The 19,066-nt window shown below is 43.2% G+C and overlaps 1 long non-coding RNA gene and 1 other non-coding gene across 2 annotated transcripts; both read right to left on the bottom strand.

Annotated features, from left to right (window-relative positions):
• Positions 1–4,143: 4,143 nt before the first annotated feature.
• Positions 4,144–19,062, bottom strand: LOC123832059. Its single transcript, XR_006787997.1, has 4 exons — positions 18,912–19,062; positions 6,868–6,988; positions 6,118–6,245; positions 4,144–4,655 (listed from the first exon to the last, which is right to left on the bottom strand). It is a non-coding gene; the product is annotated as an uncharacterized LOC123832059 (long non-coding RNA).
• On the bottom strand, positions 16,202–16,335 carry LOC123832374. Its single transcript, XR_006788033.1, has one exon. It is a non-coding gene; the product is annotated as a U11 spliceosomal RNA (small nuclear RNA).
• Positions 19,063–19,066: the final 4 nt, after the last annotated feature.

The following is a 19,066-nucleotide window of genomic DNA, read 5'->3' as shown; positions in this document are numbered from 1 at the left end:
GCGCGGGCATAGGCATGTCTCTCGACTCCTCTGGAGGACTCTGCCCCCTTTACATTCCAAATCCTGTTTTCTAAAGCTTACATCTTTCTAGACCTCCAAAAGTTATGAGCCAATTATCAGTGTGAAATCAAATCTGGTTGAGTATAGAACAGTAGCTGGTCACCAGTCCTTGGAGCAAGCTGCTTACATTCTCTGACCCATGCATGGTTGCTAAGCTTTAATGGTTGTGATGATCTAGGTTCAAGTGTTAACTTCTTTGCGGGAGTTATTTAACAGCTCTAAACCTGTATTTCACGTAAAGGATAAATGATGTTGTGAATTTTCAAAGAGATGATGCGTGAAAAGTGATCAAGAAAATTCCTGGGGCCAGTAATAATAATTAGCAAGTATTAACATCTTTCTGTATGGCCGGGTCTTGGGGAAGATGCTTTTGTCTCATAATCCTTATGGAAACTCTACTGAGTAGCCAGTTTTCATTCAGTTTTACAGATAAATAGGAAGCCGAAAGAAGTTAACTAATCCCTCAAGGTCATATAACCTGTAAATGACACAAAGAGGATTTAAATTTGGCCCTTTGTTTCTCCAGAATCCATGTTTATAACCACTAAGATAGTTACAGTGGTTATAAGAACAAATGAGGTGGTGGTGTGCAGACACTTTTGAGGGGGGAGGAGAATTGCTTCCCATTTTGCCTCCTGTGAATCATATCCCTGCTTCCTATTCCTTCTGTCTTGAGGTGACAGGGAGTTTTACAAGTTCTTGATTCAAGGACAAGTGAGGCAGCCCAGGAGTAAACAACAGAACTGAATGGGGGGGAGGGGGAGCGGTCAGACAAGCTGGACTCCAGACTTAGCTTTGGCAGCTGTGGATATCTTGGCCAAGCCACACCTCCCTTAAGTCTTGATTTCTTCACCTGTCAAATTGAGATGATTTTTCCCACTGTGCCCACCTCTCAGGGCTGTTTCCAGGATCCAATGAGGAGGCTTAGTACCCATGCTAGTGTTCCTTATGATCAAGGACTCACACATTAGTAGATGATTCTGAATATAATGGGGGCTGGTCATGACTGGACTCTTGACCCATGCGAACTAGGGGCCATTTGTATCTTTTGATCATGCATTGAACATTTACCCCAACCTTATCTTTCATAAGCTCTTAGTCTACCTTGTGCAGAGACAGAATTGTAAACCTATAGGACAGCACTGTGTGAAAGGTGTTATCCTAGAGTTATAAGCAAAGGGAGGTTTAAGTCCTCTCTGACTGCACTTTCAACACCCAGCCCCAGCCAACAGGACTTGCCTGGACCACTGCAGTAGTTTCCCAGTACTGAGCAACCCTATCCACCCCACTCCCAAATGCTATTCACCTTAGGCACTAAGAGTAATCTCTTAAAGAGATAAAGTTAGCTCTGGCTGGCGTAGCTCAGTGGATTGAGGGCAGGCTGCGAACCAAAGTGTCACAGGTTCGATTCCCAGTCAGGGCACATGCCTGGGTTGTAGGCCATAACCCCCAGCAACCGTACATTGATGTTTCTCTCTCTCTCTCTATCTCCCTCCCTTCCCTCTTTAAAAATAAATAAATAAAATCTTAAAAAAAAAAAAGAGAGAGAGAGATAAAGTTAAATGTGACTTCCCTGTTAGAAACCCTTTAGAAACCTCCCATTGCACTTAGAATAAAACCCAAACTGCCCTCTAGGGCCCCACACTTGATCTTCCTGTCCTCCTTTGCCCCCCACCCCTCACTGTGCCTTCCCTGATTCCCAACTGAAAGCAGGGTCCCCAGCCACATTCTTCTCTATTATTGCTGCCCCTGGTTCCATCAGGGCACCTGTTATATTCATTTGGGAGACTACTTCAGGGCAAAGACCGCATCTGAGAGAACTTTCCTCCCATGCCCTAGTTATTTTCTTTCAATCCCCCTGCTTTCCTTCATAGACACTGCCACAATTTGAAATCCCCTGAATGATTTGTTTATGTATTTTGTGTTTTTATCATTTACCCCACATAGTATTTGGAGCAGAGTTTGGTGCACAGCTAATGTTTGTTGATCGAATGAATGAATGATCAGAAAAATTACAAGATATGGACTAGAGAGGAGAAAGACTGGTGAAAGAAAGCTGTGAGGGAAACTGCTATGATCAGCCAGGCAAAAGAGAGAAAGGGCCTCATGTAGGACGGAGTCAGAACACATCAGCAGTGTTGGTGTACTCTAGACACAGTTCTAAATTTGAAGCAGCCAGTGTTAGTGATCAATCAAATGTGGGGGGTGAGAAAGAAAGGGACAAGGATTCCACCCACCCCACCCCTGCAGTGAAAGAACAAGGCAGGAAGAGTTGGTTGGGATTGAGGGAAAGTAGAAAGATGAGTCTGTTTGGACTTGTTAAGTCTGAGGTGTTTGAGGGACATCCAAATGAAGGTGTTCAGAAGGATGTTGGATTGACCTGTATCCAGCAAGAAGCCAGCGCTGGAATTTGGGATGGAACCACAGAGGTCAAGAGTAGATGAGGCCATCTAAGAAAAGTGTACAGAGGGAGGGAGCTAGAGGCCTAAACTTGGGGAACATTAAGACTTGAGGAAACTGCAGGGACCAAACAAAAGTCAGAAAGGTTAGGTCCCTGGACAGAGTAGAGAGAGAATACCCAGAGAACAGTCAGGGAGCTTTCAGAAGGACAGAGTAGAGAGAGAATACCCAGAGAACAGTCAGGGAGCTTTCAGAAGAAGCGGATGGTACCAACAATATCAGATATTGCAAAGATCTGGCAAGGAAAAACAAGCTACTAAATTTGGCAACAAGGGTCATTCCCGATCTTTCCAGGGTGGGGTCCCCTCTGAGGTTGAGGAGGAAGCCAGACTGTGATGGATGAAATAGTAAATGAGAAAGGAAGTGGTAGAGACAGCAAATGGAGACAGTTCTTTAAATTTTTTGACAGTAAGGAGGAACTAAGACAAAGCAATAAGGTGATTATTTTAAGAGGAGAAAAAGTCATGAGAAGGCTTTCCTTTTTAATTTTTTTCACTTAATTGTTTTCTCTGTTAATTACATGTTGACTGTAGAAAATTATAAAGTGCATAAAAGGATGGAGAAGCAGAGGGAAAAAAACACTTTTATTTAACATCTACCATATTTCCTTTCAATCTTTTTCCTGTGCATTTTTTCCTTTACCTGGATGAATTATCTTGACAGTGCAATTACGTGTTGTACTTTTTTTCCCTACTAAACACTGTGTCCTAAGCACTGAAGAGAATTCTAGTTCTTTGTTTCTTTTCTTTTCTTCTTCTTCTTCTTTTTTTAATATGAGAGACAGATGAATGGCCAGTCTGGTTCTGTCTTCCCCTCTAGAATTCTTAGAGTCTCTCTGATATCTGAGCAGACAAATTTTGTTTGGAAGATAATTCTGTTCGTTTTGGATGAATAAAAAAGCCAAACAGTAGAAGGGCCAAATATAATTTTGGCAGCTGACAGGGTTAAGAGAGGCCCCAGTGTGTTCAAGGCATCCAAGGCCTCTTTTGGGTCTTAGCTGGTCATAGGCCCACAGTAGCTGTAGTGGGTTTGGAAATGGCAGGGAAACTGAAGGGTAGTGACACGTAGGCCTGCTGAGAGCTTGCTAGCTGCCAGACATTGCTCTAAGTACTTTAGTGAACTATAGAAATGATCCCTGGAAGTATAGTCTTTAAGCACTTTAAATTTATACAACGTCCCAAGTCCTATTATTAACCCAGTTTAATATGAGAAGTTGAGAACTTTCCCAAGTTCATGCATCTATATGTTGGCTTGGATGGATTTGAACAAAGGCAGTTGCATGTAGAGTCCAAGCTCCTAGTGACCCCTCCACTGTGGATCTTATATCCCTGGCTATATAGAATCACTTGGGGAGATTTTATAAAACACCCATACCAGGATCCCATCCCAGATGAAGTCAGGTGGGATCTCTGAGGGTAGAGCCCAGACATGATATTTTCTAAAACTCTCCTAGATGACTCTAATGGCCAGCCAGGTACAAGAACCGTGGCTCTGCTGGCTCTTGAGCATATTTATTCCATGCTAAGTGATAGCAACAGCAGCAACGATAATGGCTAATACATACTAAGTGCCATGCCATTTTAAACACTTTATATTAACTTTATTAACTTATTTATTCCCCACAAGTTATGTACTAACAGTGTTCCCATCTCATATAGAGGAAAACTGTGCTTGCACAGTTGGTAAGTGGTCAAGCCAGTACTAACCACTCTGATTTTTTCTTCGGATTAAAGGGAAAAGAAACTAGCATTGCTCGAGCCCCTTCTCCGTGTCTGCCACTAGGAACTTTCCCATAGCTGGAATTCCAAGTAGGGAGGGCTATCCCCACTTTCCAGAAGACACAGGGCAGGCTCAGTGAAATTAAGTGGCACCTGGTTACATGGCTGAAAAGCTGCAGAGCTGCCGCTCCTGATGGTCTGTCCACAGTCCAGGCTCTGGGCCAGGTCAGTTTTTTCCTCTTCTAGGGTGCCACCTTCTGCCCATTCTGGAGTTGGAAACTCTAGTGCTGCCAGGTCCAGGCCTTGAGTGGAATCTGCAGCAGTCCTGCTGGGGGCCGACCAGTCCATCTGGAGGGGCAGCAGCTCCTCTATCAGCCTGCCATGGACTTCCCAGGACCTTGGCCCTGTGTGGCCAGACTATCCAATTTGGAAGAGGAGGTAGAAATCCTGAGTTTATTTGATATCTCTGAATTTATAAATATTGATAGCCAATAAAAAAAAACCTTCAAACATTATCCATCTGTGAAAAAGTATGGCCTATGGGTTCCCAGGTGGCAGCCCCTAGTTTCTCCTGCCAGGTATCTGCTTCTAACCTGGAACAGTGTTGCCTAGCCAGCCACTGACTCTGCAGACTCGACATGTCCACAACCAAATTCATAATTTTTGTCCCTACCTTTCCTTAAACTGCCCTCTGCCCCCAACACTAAACTAACTTCTCCTCTTGTCCTCCTCCTTCACCGCCAAGACTGTCACGCTCATCATTCAGTCATCTCCCAAGCTCCCTCATACCACCTCTCTGAATCCCAGCTGGTCTGGACCACCATCATCACCTGCCTTTGTTACATTACAGCCAAAATGTCCTAATTGGTCTCCCCACTTGCTGTCCTGCTGCCTTCTAGTCTTCATTCTTTTTTTTTTCCTTCTTTTTACTGAATTTATTGGGATGACACTGGTTAACAAAATTATACAGGTTTCAGGTGCACAGTTCGATAACACATCATCTGTACACTATATTGTGTGTTCACCACCCCACAGTCTTCATTCTTGATTCCTCCAATGTCCTCCTTCTCCTTAGAATTAACCTTGAACTCCTCATCGTGGTCTACAAGACCCTACATGAGCTGGCACTGGGATTGTCTCTTGACTCCTTTTGTTTCTGTCACTCTGCCACAGCCTTTCCAGACTTCTCCAGTTTCCTCTAAAACACATATTTCATGGCCTTTGCCCTCGCCATTTCCCCATAAAATCCTGGAATGCTCTTCTTCCAGATCTTCAGCTGGCTCTTTCTCATCCTTTAGGTCTTAGCTCCTGAGCCAGGCCTTTTCTGTTCTCGCTGTCTCAGGTGTGTCCCCTGTCAGTCCCTCTCCCACATTTCCTTTATAATCCTATGACACCTGACCTATCTTGTTCCTGGTTTGTGTTCACTTTCCTCTCCTCCCCCATTTCCCCTCCTTTCTACCCTGTCCTCCTCTCTACTCCTCACTCCTCACCCCCCAACACACACACACACACACACACACACACACACACACACACACACTCTGCAATGAAATATCCCTGAGAGCAGGTACAAGATCTATTTTATTCACGACAGGACTACAGCCTCTAAACATTGCCTGGCATATAGAAAGCAATAAAAAAATTGGTTCATTAAGGACTGCCTGCACTTGTGGGTCTACCTCCCCACCCCCACAGCCTACCCCACCCTTTGGCATCACATTCTCAGGAGCCAGCAGCCACTAACAGAGGGTGAATCCGAAAAGGAGGCAAAGACAGAAAAGGAGGAAGTTCTGTAGTGGGTGCAAGGAAAAAAGTCTGGAATGAATCTAGATACAGTCAAGTGAATCCACCTCCTCCTCAAACCCAGCTCCTTCCTTACCTACTGTGCACCACCAGGACCAAAATGAAAGTCTGGCTTTCTGGTTTTGGAGTCAGAAAGGACAAGATTCAAGTCCTGATGGCTCTGTGACCTTGGATCAGTCTCTGTCTCGGCCTCAGTTTCTTCATCTGTAAAAGGGAGATGGTAATGATACTTCACTCACAGGGGTTTATTAAGGGTAAATGAGAACTTAGAATACACAAAAGGACTTAGAATAATGTCTGGAATGTAGTAAGCACTCAAGAAATGCCAGCTGGAGGCCCTAGTTTCTCGTAGCTCAGTTAAGAGTATCAGCTGAGTATATCAAGGTTGCCCGTTCAATCACTGGTCAGGGCACATACAAGAAACAACCAATGAATGCATAAATAAGTGGAACAACAAATTGATATTTCTTCCTTCCCTCCGTCCCTCCAAAAATCAATAAATAACCCTGGCTGATGTGGCTCAATGTATTGGGCGCCAGCCTGAGAACCAAAGGGTCTCGGGTTCGATTCCTAGTCAGGGCACATACCTGGGTTGGGGGCCAGGCCCCCAGTAGGGGGTGTTCGAGAGGCAACCACACATTGATGTTTCCCTCTCTTTCTCCCTCCTTTCCCCTCTCTAAAATTAAGTTTTTAAAAATCTTCAAAAAAAATTTTTTTAAATAAAAATAATTTTTTTTAAATCTGATGTCAGAGTTTATTTCTGGGCTCTATTCTATCATTAATCTACATGTCTGTATTTATACTACTACCACAATGTTTTACTTACTGTAACTTTCTAGTAAGTTTTGAAATCAGGAAGAGTATCCTTGCAACTTTGTTCTTTTTCAAGAGTGTTTCAGCTTTTCCGGGTTCCTTGAGATTCAATTTTAGAATGGGTTTTTCTATTTCTGTAAAAAAAGTGTTTAAAAAAAGGATTTTTATAGAGATTGCATTGAATCCACCAATTACTTTGGCTAGTATTGACATCTTAATGATACTAAGTCTTCTGATTGATGAACATGGAACATCTTCCCATTTATTTGTGTCTTTAATTTCAGCAATGTTTTTATAGTTTTCAGTATACAACTTACACTCCTCCTCGGTTAAGTTTCACCTCCTTGATTAAATTTATTCCTAAATATTTTATTCTTTTTGATATTACTGTAAATGGAATTATCTTAAAATCTTTTTTGGATTGTGAGTGTATAGAAACACAATTTTTATGTGATCGTCATTTCCTGTCTGTGGTCACTGATCCCAATATCCCAGATACGGACCAAAAGGAGAGCTCAGTAGCCAGGTTTGGTTGGTTTTAAGAGAGGAGCCATACATACCCAGTCATCTGAAGGATGGAAACTTCCTCTTGTCCTCTGACAAACTTGCACCCTCTTCCCTCCACCCTTCAAATGCCAAAGCTTCATGGCCTCTCAAAATCCATCTCCCTGAACCACCTCCCCTCCTCTCACCCACCTGCAGTAAACCCATCCTGTCGGCAGTCTATGATCTTATCAGGAGGAGTTTCATTTCAGTTTCAGAAGGTTCTGCTTCTTCCTTACAAGTGATATAAGCTTAGACTACCTGTAAAATAGGAAGATTATCCTTGTCCTACTTGGGAGAGTACAGTCACCTCTAGAATGGACAGGAGCAGGCTATTTCATTTACTCCTATTTGCATATCCAAGGACACAGTAGGTGCTTAATAAGCACAGTAGGTGCTTAATTGTATATACACAAGTACTACATAAATTGTGAAGTGCTCTACAAATATGGATTGAATGCCTACTATGTGTTAGGTACTATACTGGATATCAAATATGTAAATGGTATACAAGATTCAGACAGGCTTCTTGCCTTCACATATGTGACATTCTGGCTGGGGAATATTATTGGACAACTAAGTTTACAACTCATTCATTAATAATGATTATGACGTTTTGCAGAGAAGTACACATGCTTTGAAAGAGTATAATAGTGTGAGGAGCTAACCTAGTGAGGGGTGGGGAGGTTTAGGAGGGCCTACCTGAGGAAGTGACATCTGAACTGAGATATGGAGAATGAGGAGTTTGCCGCTTTTGGAGAGGGGAATGGGGGAGATGCTGTTGAGAAACAGCATTTCCAGGCAGAGGAAAGAACTTCCTGGAGGCCCTGAGGCAAGATAAGTAGTGACTTCAAAGATGCAGAGAGAAGACTAGTGTGGCTGGAGCACTGAGAACAAACATGGCGGTGGATCCATTGAGACTTATAGGATGCTAACTCAAGCTAGTTAGGAGCCGTTGAAGGGTTTTGAATGAGGGAGTCACTGACATGATCAGCTAACACACAGAAGCACAGCCTGCAGGAAATCTGCTAAGGTCAAATTCCTAAATTAGAGAACTTATTCCATAAATTGATTTTATATTCTTAGGCTCCTAATTAGGTAAACTTTTCTCCTTCCAGCTTTTGATTTTTAAAAATTTTCCACTCTTGCCCTGGCTGGTGTAGCTCAGTGGATTGAGCGCAGGCCTGTGAACCAAAGCATCACCAGTTTGATTCCCAGTCTGGGTTGCAGGCCATATCCCCAGTATGGGGTGTGCTAGAGGCAACCATACATTGATGTTTCACTCCCTCTCTTTCTCCCTCCCTTCCCCATCTCTCTAAAATAAATAAAATCTTTAAAAATATATTTCTTTATAAAAAGTAAAAGTTTTCCACTCTTGATTTTTTAAAAAAGGCTTTATTAAAATATAATTTACATGCTATAAAATTCACCCATTTTAAGTACACAACTCTCACCATAATCTAGTTTTAGAACATTATCTTTGCCCCCAAAATATTCCTCATGCCCATTTGTGGTCAGTCCCTGCCCCCACCTCCAGCCCCAGACAACCAGTAATCCTACTTTCTGTCTCTATAGATACAGCTTCTGGACATTTCCTATAGAAGGAATCATATAATATGTGACCTTCTGAGTCTGATTTTATTTTCCATTGTTTGTATCCAGTGACTATATGTCCTCATAATTTCTCTAACCTGTTCATGTACATTTTTAATAAGAAAATATGGATAAACAAAAAGAAAAAAACTTCACTTTCCCAATAAATCTTCCCTCACTAACAGATTTCACTATAATTGACATTTTTCTTGGGCACCCTGTGCAGTCAGAGCAACTCATTCCTGTCAGAAGACCTGGTTTCATTCCTTGATACCTTCTAGTTATGTGATCTGGACCACCTAGAGCTTCTGTTTGCTTACCTGTAAAGTTAACATACTACCACCTATCTCACTGGTTTATAGGAACTAATGTATCTAAGTGCTTAATACAGGGCTTGGCACTTGATAAGTGCTCCATAGAAGTGACCCATTATCATAAATTCTTCTGTTTCAACATTTAACTTTCTTTCTTTCTTTCTTTATTTATTGTGGTTGTAAAATAATCTTTAATTGAAATATTTTCCTTTGCAGTTCTTTTTTTTAAACACCGTTATAGTTTTTTTTTTAAGATTATTTATTTATTTATTTATTTTTAGAGAGGGAAGGGAGGGAGGGAGAGAGAGAGAGAGAGAGAGAGAGAGAGAGGAGAGAGAGACATCAATGTGCAGTTGCTGGGGGCCGTGGCCTGTAACCCAGGCGTGTGCCCTGACTGGGAATTGAACCTGCGATGCTTTGGTTCGCAGCCTGCGCTCAATCCACTGAGCCATGCCAGCCAGGGCTCCTTTGCAGCTCTTAACTAGCTGGGCATTCCACTGCACCACTGCTGATGTCATCTATGGTGTCATGAGGGTGGCAGCCATCAACATTGCAGCCCACAGACTGGGCCATCTCCAGGATCTCTTCAATGATTCCAGAGAGTTCTCTAGCTAAAGATCGGTGACACATCTATTGGGCAATGTTGACAATCTCATCACAAGTGATATTTCCACTGTGCTTAATGTTGTTGGGTTTTTTGGGGGTTTTTTTGCTTCTCTTTGTCTCATGGTGGTCTTGTGAGGGCTTTGGTGATCAGGACTGAGGCAGAAGGCATTGCCTTAATCTGGGCCTGTCTGTTCTGAATGGTCAGTTCCACTGTAATCCTCAGACCCTTCCAGTCACTGGTTGTTTTGGCGATGTCATCACCAACCTTTTTTAGAGACGTCCCAGGGGGCTGATCTTGGGGGCCAGGGCAGATGTGGCACTGACCTCCCCACCAGTGCACTTCAGGTATATGACTTTGATGTCACTGGGGTGGAACTGAGGCAGTATGGTGGAGGCAGCTGGTGTCTGATAAACCAGATTCAGGAAGACCAAAGAAAGTTGCACCTACACCTCCTTTAAGCCTAAAGCTGAAAGCTGTTTCAACATTTTATTTTTTAATATATTTCTTAAAAAAAAAGATTTTATTTATTTACTTTCAGAGAGAGGGGGAGGGAGGGAGGAAGGGAGACAAACATTGATGCGTTAGAGAAACAGTGATTAGCTGCCTCTCACACACCCCCAACTGGAGCCCAGGCATGTGCCCTGACTGGGAATTGAACCAGCAACCTTTCCATTTGCAGGACAATTCGCAACCCACCGAGCCACACCAGCCTGTTTCAACATTTTAATGAGTACATAGTATTCCATTGTGTGGATATCCAATAGTTAGTTTGACCAAGCTCTTCTTGCTCTTGAATTTGTAGTCCAGGGGCCAGTAAACTATAGCTCCCTGGCTGTTGCCTGAGAACCCAAGGATGGTTTTCGCATTTTTTTTAGATTTATTTATTTTTTTAGAGAGAGGGGAAAGGAGGAAGAAAGGGAGAAAAACATCAATGTGTGGTTGCCTCTCGCATGCCTCCAAATAGGGACCTGGCCTGCAACCTTGGCATGTGCCCTGACTGGGAATTGAACTGGTGACCCCTTGGTTTACAGGCCAGCACTCAATCCATTGAGCAATACCAGCCAGGGCAGTTTTCACATTTTAAAAGGTTTGTGGGGAAAAACAAAGTGAAAAGAAGAGTACTTTTTCCTTCTGGGTCAGGAGACTGAAGTGTAGAGACCTCCTACAGCCCTAGAATTAGATCCTCAGCCAAGTCTCAAATGCTTGTGGAAAAAAGAATTCAAAGGAGACAAATAGGGAGGTCCTAAAATTTGATGACCTGAGGCCCAATGCCCTGACGTCAGCAAAGCCCTGGGGCTAGCCTGGTCTCCCATGGTGTTGGGATGTGAGTAAACAGGTACTGCTGGCTTGGTAGGAACATTTTTCTCATCTTTTGCTCTGCCTGCATCCCCAGAAAAGGCCCCACATTCCATACCACCCAGATGCAAGTAGGATTTGCAGTAAGGAGGGAAATCACAGAGAATAAGAGGTCCCCCCACCTTGGGCTCAGACTCAGATGTGGAGAGTGCAAAACCCACTGCTTGACTTCACCATACTACCACTCTCCCATAACTTGGACTGACTCTATATGTAAAGTGGAGACAGATAGGCAGGGCAAGTATCATAACCCTTGTGGCAGTTGCTACCAGCTTTGTTACCCATCCTCCCAAAAAGAAGACCTTAGACATCTAGGTGCCTACAGGGATCCAAGGAAAAGTGGGAAATCTCTAAATGAACACTGGACTTGGCATAGCTTCTCTCTATACACCACTTTTGCTATTCTGCATGGAACAAGCCTAAGTGTTACTGATTCAAGATACATATTCCCAATGTTTCAAAGACCAATATTCAAAATGTCAGAGTTTGGAGTAAAGAAAAGTTTATCAATCGAAAAGGTGCCAGCTCAGGAAGTTGGGGGCCCTTAGGGCTTTTTCAAATCCATCTTAAGAGAGCAGAGAATTCAGGCTTCTTTTATGTCAAGGAGAGGGAGCATAGGTAAGGCAAGAGGTGTGTGAAGATCTCAGACATCTAAGTGCCTACAGGGGTCCCAAGAAAGAGTTGTGGGGGGAATCTCTAAATCTCATAGTTTCCATTCCATTGTCCCCTAATTTGGGTGCTACAAATCTTTGCCAAAAGCTCAAGCCTCAAGTTGAATTTCTCTAACAATTAGTATATCTATAGCAGGAACTATTTGCCTGCAGGCCAGGGGGGAAATGCAGGCTAGAATTAAGATAAAGTCAAAAGAGCAAATATTTCACTCAGTTACACAGTTTTCCTTTCACATACAATTGCTGTTCTTGCCTGACAGAGCCCACCTAGCCTGGCATCCCTGCACCTCACCCCCTCTGCTTCCAGCCACTAGTTGGCGCTGCTGAGCCAGGCCCTGCTTTCCTAGGCCCTGCTTTCCTGGTCCCTGCTTTCCTGGTCCCAGCAGGCTGGTGTCTCCCTTAACTTCTGGTCCCCAACAGGTACCAGCAGTATCTGAAAGAACAGATTTCCATCAAGACCAACATCCCTTTGATCCTTCATAGGAGATGGGACTGACAAATGAAATAAAACTGGCAGAATAAAGGTATTGTAGAAACATGTGCCTTACCTATAAAGAAATTATTTTCCAAATTACATACATTATACAGACACTATTTCTAATGAGAGGAGGGACTTATTTTCATCATCATTTTAATTTGTTTTCTTACATGTTTATAATTTTTCTTTTTCCCTATTTGGGTGAAAGAAATAATTTTGATTATATCAGCTGAATTCAGCCTGTAAAGAGGATGGATGTTAACTTACGGGTAAAATATACAAATAAAGAGAAATATATTGCACAAATTCTATATTAAAAAGTAAAAGAATACTATTTCATGGTATATGCCAATTATCCTGAAATCTAAATTTCAAGCCCTGACCAGGTAGCTCAGTTGGTTAGAGCCTCATCCCAATATTCCAAAGTTGTGGGTTTGATCCCTGGTCAGGACACACACAGGAATCAACCAATGGATATATAAATAAGTGAAACAACAATGTTTCTCTCTCTCCCCCCTTCTTTCTCTAAAAAATCAATAAATAAAAATTTAAAAAAGAAATAACAAGACTTCCAGCCAAGATGGAGGCATAGGTAGTCGCACTATGCCTCCTTGTGCAACCAAAACTAAAGACAACAAAAATTTACAAACAAAAAACAACCAGGAGAGAGAGAAATGAACCGAACAGAACTCTGACTATCATAAATCCAGACTGGTAAGGAGGGGTGGAGTCGGAGGCCTACGGAGAGGGGTCAAGGGGTCCCGGCAGGAAAAAGCGGTGGCTGGCACACATAGGTGCACAGGGTGCAGACGGCAGTTGGCGGACCCCAGAAGCACAGGGGCAGCTGACGGACTGGTGGCAGACTCTGGGCGCGGGAGGCAACGAACAGACCCAGTGAGGCGTGCAAGGCAGCTGGCTGTCCGCAGCCACACATTCTCGTGCAGACAAACTAAGTGAAAACGGGCAGCCACCCAGACAGTGCAACCCAGGAACCCAGCGCCGGGAAACAAAGCCTAACGGCACCAACTGAAAACACCTGTGGGAGTTGAGGCCGGGAGATTCTCTCAGCCTCACAGGAGGCTCCTTGGGGAAACCCACAGAGTCTGAGAAAGTACACAAGCCCACCCGCCCGGGAGCCAGCACCAGAAGGGCCCAATTTGCTTGTGGGAAGCGGCAAAGGGGACTGAAGTCCTAGAGAGAGCGGAACAGGTGCCATTGTTCCCTCTCGGACCCCGCCCCCACATACAATGTCACAACCCAGTGACTGAGGTACCCCGCCCTGGTGAACACCTAAGGCTCCACCCCTCATATGTAATAGGCGCGACCAGACCAAAGGAAAAAAAACAAAATAAAATAAAAAAGATGGCTCAAACAGAGTTAAAAGCCCCAGAGCCAGTTTTTTAAAGTGACCTAGAGATAGCCAACCTATCAGATGCACAGTTCAAAGCACTGGTGATCAGGATGCTCACAGAATTAGTTGACTTTAGTCATAAATTAGATGAACAAATGCAGTCTACAATAAGAGAAATGAAGGAAAATGCACAGGGAACCAATAGTGATGGAAAGAAAACTGGGTTTCAAATCAATGGAAGGGACCAGTAGGAAGAAAGGAACAACCAAACAGAAAAGAATGAAGAAACAAGAATTCAAAAAAATGAGGAGAGGCTTATGGACCTCCAGGACATCATTAAACGTTCCAACATCCAAATTATAGGGGTACCAGAAGGAGAAGAGGAAAAACAACAAGTGGAAAAGTTATTTGAACAAATAATAAAGGAGAACTTCCCCAATCTGGCAAGAGAAATAGACTTCTAGGAAGTCCAGGAAGCTCAGAGAGTCACAAAGAGGTTGGACCCAAGGAGGAACACGCCAAGGCATGTCATAATTACATTACCCAACGTAAAAATTGAGAGAATTCTAGAAGCTGCAAGAGATAAGGGGACAGTTACCTACAAAGGAGTTCCCATCAGAATGTCAGCTGATTTCTCAAAAGAGACCTTGAAGGCAAGAAGGGGCTGGAAAGAAGTATTCCAAGTCATGAAAGGCAAGGACCTACATCCAAGATTGCTCTATCCAGCAAAGCTTTCATTTAGAATGGAAGGGCAGATAAAGTGCTTTTCAGATTACGCCAAGTTAAAGGAGTTCATCATCCCCAAGCCCTTATTATATGAAATGTTAAAGGGACTTACCTAAGAAAAAGAAGATAAAAAAATATGAAGAGTAAAAAAAAAAAACATCAAACTCAGTAACAACCATACCTAAAACAGAAGCAAACTAAGCAAACAAATAGAACAGGAACAGAACCACAGAAATGGAAATCACATGGAGGGTTAGCAACAGGGAAGTGGGAGGGGGAGAGAGGGGGAAAGATATAGAGAATAAGTAGCATAGACAATAGGTAGAAAATAAACAGGGGGAGGGCAAGAATAGTATGGGAAATGCAGAAGCTAAAGAACTTATGACACATGGACATGAACTAAAGGGGAAGGAATGTGGGTGGGAGGGGCAGGGCAGGGTGGAGGGAAGTGAAGGGGGAAAATGGGACAACTGTAATAGCATAATCAATAAAATATATTTTTAAAAAAGAAATAACAAATTTTGGTGTCCGTAAATAAAGTTTTATTGAAACACAGCTATGCCCAATTGTTTATATATCATCTTTTGCAGATTTGCAACAGAGTTGAGTGCCTACCAAACACGATATGGCCACAAACCTTAAAGATATACTATCTGGTCTTTTACAGAAAAAGTTTGCTGATCTCTGCTGTAGGTAATTTTTCATTTCTGCTTTACAAAAAGCACTGCATAAACATCCCAGCCTCAGTGGAGTCTTCTGGCTTCCCTGTGTCCTGCCAAGTGGATGGTTTCACTCTGGCCATCTTGGCCTTTTTTTATTGCAGCATGTTGTCCACTCTCAAGGCTTTGCCTTTACGTAAACAGTCCTTCCCTTCCACTTTGCCTGGTTGTCTCCTCTTTAAGTTTTAGCTTCAAATTCTTTGCCTCAGGAAAGCTTTCCCAGACATCCCACTTCCAGCCTATTTCATGCTATCTTCCTTTTGTCTTTCCCTTCACTAAACTTAAGCCTTGTGAAGTCAGGCACTGGGTGTGTTGGAGTACACTATATATTTACTGTTAGAATGAATGCACCCTTATTGCTAAATATCTTAAACATAATTTCACATAGGAGGATACATACTTAAGAGATGGAATATCTGTTGTTGAATTGCTGTCTAAAAAGGTTGTTGCTACCAGCAGTTAAGAGTGCTACCTAACTGGAGTTTTAAACTACTGCCTCTGTTTTTAAAGGACAAAAGTCATAGTAAAACAATTCAGCTTTAGGAATGAGTGTCCGGTAAAAAAAGAAAACTTCAAAATCCACGTTTCACGTGGTGATTACAAATGTTGCTCCTCATTGCATAAAACAGTGATCCCTTAGATGAAGCTACAGATTAATTTATTTAAATCTAAATTTTCTTAATTGTAACAGAGAAAAGCCGCAGAACTTAGCTTAAAAAAAAAAAAAAAAAGGCCCTGGTTGGTGTAGCTCAATGGAGTGAGCGCGGGCTGCGACAAAGTATTACAGGTTCGGTTCCCAGTCAGTGTACATGCCTGGGCTGCAAGTCACAGCACCCCCAGCAATGGCTTGTTGACGTTCCTCTCCTCAAAAGTATAAAAAAAAACCCATAAACACTGATGAAAAACAAAAAACACATACTAATAACACGAAAGTATAGCTTCACGCAAAAACCACATCAGTTTGCTTTTTTTTTTTTTTGTAGTATGTCAAGGGCGCCAGGACCAACGATCACTAGCTGCCCAAGTGCCAAAAAATTATGCTTCCGAAATCTCTTGATGTCGATTCCGCACGTAGAGCAATCAAGCTGCCCTACGTGTGCCACTCACGACAGAAGCCCTTTTTGCTTTACAGGCACTGAGAGCAGGGTGGCAGTGTTGGCGAATACCTATTTTGGTATAAGTGAATTAAAAAATAAAAGTATGCACGTTCCTTTCCCGTGCTCTAGAAATTGAGGAGGAAATTTCCAGTCCTCCTGAGTCAGAGGGAAATCTTTATGGAGAGAGTATGATTTGACTTTTGATTTTTATTTAGAAGCAAAGGCAAAACGCTGAGTTGATATGCAAATAGCGCAGTGCTTGCTGGGAAGGTGCCGGCGAGCTCAGCGGGGTGGGGCAGGAAGGAAAGGTTACCGGAGGGAATCGAGCTCTACACTGCAGTGAGCCGCTCCTGTCGTCCGATGCATAGGAAAACCTGATTCTTAGGGGGTATGGGTGCCTATGTGAGGAGAATTCCCCCAACCCCATTAACATTGAAAATGCACTAACTTGTACCACTTCTTGAAGCTGCCCTGGCACGCGAGCACTGGAGGCAAAGATCATTGTAAGAGCGAGCGAAGCTGCCCAGCCTTCACCGTCACAACTGATTAGCAGTATGCGTGTGTTCATAAGGTGGAATGCTATCCGCAGCACTTTCAAGGATTTAGACACCAAAAAAAAAAACCTGCTAAAAGGTGCTGAATAAGGTACAGTATGATACCATTAACGAAGGAAAAAAGCAATACTGAGCTTGGAATGATGTAGATCTTTATCAACATACAAAAATAACAGTGAAAAAAGTGTTGAATGACATCAGTAACTAATAAAGAGCACACACGTGTGTACCTAAGACCCTGTGTTACACATTTTCTATGGCCCCATATTTGTATGCATTAACTTAAACAAAAAAGCCCTCGCTGTTGTAACTCAGTAGATTGAGAGCTGGCCAATGAACTGAAAGTTCATGGGTGGGGTTCCCCCACCCCCCTCCCACAACAGGAGTCGTGGGATAGGTCCCCAGTTGGGGATGAGTTGAGGCAACCAATCCATGTTTCTCAACTTCTCTCTCTCCCTTCCTTCTCCTCTAAAACCAATAAGCAAGTCCTTGTGTGAAGATTAAACATATGTATATATATAGACTGTTAGGCATTTTACTTTCCTTAATATAATATGTGGAGGTCCCTGACCTCTACAAAGTAGAAGCTGCAAGAGGAGTCATATAAACAGCTTACACTATAATAGGAAGCAGATGTGTAATATAAACTGGTGGAAGCCTAGATATGTGCTCTGTCAACTGTGTCTTTTGGGGACTGCACCAGTCAGTTCCTAAAAACAAATCATTTCACCTCTGCTCCACCCTCCAATGCCTTCCCATTGCACAATAAAGAAAATTCTGTGTCCCCACCGTAGACCACAAGGCCCTGCCTGAGCTAACTCCTGCATGCCTGTCCAACCTCACTGCCTGCCACTCTTCCCATCACCTATGAAGCTCTAGTCAACCTGGCTATCGTGGTCCTTGAATAAGCTGTTTCCTGCCTCAGGGCCCTCCATCACCCAGCTAGCTATATCTAGCTTATTCTGATATTCTTTCCCTTTACACTTTTGTGTACTTGCTAAGTAGTCCGTTTCCCACTTCAGATTGTAAACTCTCTAAGGGAGAATATTGTCTGTCTTATCTACTAATAGATACCCAGCACCCAGCAAAAAGCTTGGTGTACAATGAGCCATCTATTCGTTGAATGAATGTACATTTAAACTGGGTCTTAAGGAGATGGGAGTGCAAAAATTAAAAAATGCTACGCCAGACTATTGGGAGAGTAAAGACAGCAGTGGCAGGGAAGTAAGACTAGGAAGATGGGGTGGAGGGTGGGTGGAGGTGGAAGAGGGTAGAAGGGGATAAATGCTAACGGAACAAAAACAAACAAGACTAGAAAGATGGCTTGGAGCCTAATGGTGAGGGGGCCTCCATTCTGTGAATTTGGATGAATGACAGTACAAGAGTGGATTGGGAATTTGGTGGGATGAGGAAAGATAAGAAGACTGGGAGGGCAGGTTGCTTCCCTAATCCAGGTGAGGCAGCTCTTGATTCCTGCAGGCAGTTACCGTCACTTGCTTTGGACTGTCACAGACCTTTTTACATTTCTTTATGTTTCATCATCTTAGTGTGGGGACCTGGGCTCCAGAAGGGACTTAGACTGGAAGCAGGTCTTGTTTCTAGTTTGTTACCTAGCATCTGGTAAATGCACCAGTTCTAAGTATTTTATGGACGAAATAATGGAAAGAATCAGTGTAACAGCTAGAGGACAGGTTCAAGGTTTGGAGTGAGAATTCTAAGTTCGAGATGAGACTCAGAAGTTATTAGCTAAGACCTTGCTTTATCGCTCACAGGTTTCCTTTAAACCATAAAGTGATTTCCCGGAGGTGAGGAGCTTGACGAAATTCCTGATAGATACTAAGCGCTCAATTACTACTATTATTAATTGCCAATTCACACGCACAACCGGTCTCTCTTGTCCCTAGCTTCTTGTGCTGCCAACTCCACTGTTGGTTCCAAAAGCACGCGTATGGGTGCTGCTGTCCCAGGTGATTATCCTTGTCCTGCTATCACAACAAAGGCACCAGCCAAAAATGGCGACCTCTAACCCATAAGAGGACGTCAATTACCGGTCATGGTGAAGATAGACACGACAGGCGGAGTCGGGAAGAAACAGCTAGGGCAGAATTCGCAAAGCTCGGGTAGAAGGCGCTGAGCCCGCCCATGTTCCCAGTCAACACCAACAGGAAAAAGCTGCACCGGGCGAGCTCGGCAGCAACCCAGG

The sequence above is a fragment of the Phyllostomus hastatus genome, unplaced genomic scaffold, assembly GCF_019186645.2.
Source record: "Phyllostomus hastatus isolate PE091 unplaced genomic scaffold, TTU_PhHast_1.1 phas_scaffold_182, whole genome shotgun sequence".
NCBI classification, from domain to species: domain Eukaryota; kingdom Metazoa; phylum Chordata; class Mammalia; order Chiroptera; family Phyllostomidae; genus Phyllostomus; species Phyllostomus hastatus.
The sequence above is the reverse complement of the archived record's forward strand: the minus strand, read 5'-3'. Positions and strand labels throughout refer to the sequence as shown.